Genomic DNA, 1,891 nt, shown 5'->3' on the forward strand with positions numbered 1-1,891 from the left:
TTACTTTCTCTTTGAAAGTATGTGTGATGAGCAATTCAATCTTTTCAGAATAGAAACAAACCACAATGTGGGCCCTACCTAATGAAACATAAATTTGCAGTTGCTCTAGTCAAAGCCGCCTTCTTATACTTTTACCCCACAGAAGGGCCGATTCACAGAAGTAATAAAAATCCTAAACGTACTACTTTTGGTGTCCACAGAAGGCATTTAGTAGTAGTAAAGTTGGGACTCCTAACTTTACTACTACTAAACTGAGACAAAATCCTAACTTTACGACTTTCGGTATTCACAAAAGGCATTTAGCAGTAGTAAAGTTAGGAATCCTAACTTTACTACTACTAAATGCCTTCTGTGAATACCAAAAGTAGTAAGCTTAGGATTTTATCTCAGATTAGTTCTGTGAATCGTCCCCATTATGACAGCAAGAGGTCTCTTCAGTTCAGCATAGGAAGGAGTAGCACTTGCAAGACGCCTTAATCTTTCAAGGCACCACACATAGGCAATGGTGTCACCATGTCCCGTGCTTATAGTGACTAGAAAAGTGGCCTAGTCCCGGTATGGCGACTGGGACTCTACCATGCACTACAAATGCGTGCCTTGCTTAGTTTGAAAACAAAATTTTTAATGAAGAGTGTATACTGGTCAACTTTCCACAATACAAATTAAAGCGTCATGTATTTGCATATGAACATTTACATGAATACTATCAACATTTAAAAAAGGTTGCAATGAAACAAACTTTGTTACACAACAAATAACAGAACCCAATGCATTTCGGGACATGTGGTCCCTTCATCAGGGGTAATCTGTGAAAAAAAAGAATAGGAAACACGTTAGAAACAACAACGAATTATTCAGGAAGAAAGATTGTTTGGTGATCAGGTTTCTTCATGCACCCTACACCTTAAAGTGCTAAAATTAGTGATCTAATCAGGTGACCATACAAAATAAACACTTACAGTCTTCGTGCGGAAGAATACTAGACACACAAAGGAAAAAACGAGATAAGAAAGAAAAACAATTTCTGTTAAAACAACACTGTGTTCTGACTCACGGCGGTTATTAATGGAATTCACAAGACGTTTGCCATACCTGCTCAACTAGAACTTGAAGCCAGTATGTTTTTAAAAACAGTATCCACAGTGTAAAAGGTGAGAAGCACCTGCAAAATGAAATGCAACAGATAACCATAATCTGATGGTAAATAATTACGTGAACTAGTGAGATATCCAATTTCCTCATCTCACCTTGTCTGTGCGTTGTCGTAGCTAAAAGCTGTTTGCGTCGCGAAAAGTAACCAGAGGGCACAATGTGGTAACTGTAACGATAATGGTCAAATCTGTTGTCAGTCTCAATGATAGTGATACAGATAACTGCCGTCTCTGATACATAATGACTGCGACTAACCTTGCAAGTGAAGTAGTTTAGCAAGCGATCCCACATACCGGGGCAGATAGTGGCGTCGGAGCGCCTAGGCGTAAAAGCTGTATCCTGAAAAACCAAACATAGTTGCCACATTAACTACTAAAGCATTCACTCGTTAAAACTGAAGTACGGCGAATTTCAAGCTGTAATATATCAATGCAGCTCACCTGTAGTCACCCCAACAAACATCGTGTACGCAGACCCGAATATTATAAGCAATCCATGCACGTTGCTTGACTGGCATGACGATGACCTTAACGACGCATCGGTTTAAAAACAGTTACTCGTAGTTGGTAGCCGCGTGATGACGCGAATGAGCAACAAACAAAAGACGGACTCAAAGCTTTTCTCTAATGGTAACAATGACACCGAGACCTACGTAACGACCGCGATGGAACCATAAGTTATCAAAACACAAGAAAGGCCCACCAAGGGCACAAAAACGAAGCTTAACCAAAACCAACTT

At 39.8% G+C, this 1,891-nt stretch overlaps 1 long non-coding RNA gene across 1 annotated transcript; it reads right to left on the reverse strand.

Annotated features, from left to right (window-relative positions):
- Positions 1 to 728: 728 nt before the first annotated feature.
- LOC146860009 (uncharacterized) lies at positions 729 to 1,320 on the reverse strand. The gene is made up of 4 exons (XR_014979082.1): positions 1,248 to 1,320; positions 1,093 to 1,162; positions 960 to 979; positions 729 to 806 (listed from the first exon to the last, which is right to left on the reverse strand). It is a non-coding gene; the product is annotated as an uncharacterized LOC146860009 (long non-coding RNA).
- Positions 1,321 to 1,891: the final 571 nt, after the last annotated feature.

This window comes from Triturus cristatus, chromosome 3_1 (assembly GCF_964204655.1).
Source record: "Triturus cristatus chromosome 3_1, aTriCri1.1, whole genome shotgun sequence".
Taxonomy (NCBI): Eukaryota; Metazoa; Chordata; class Amphibia; order Caudata; family Salamandridae; genus Triturus; species Triturus cristatus.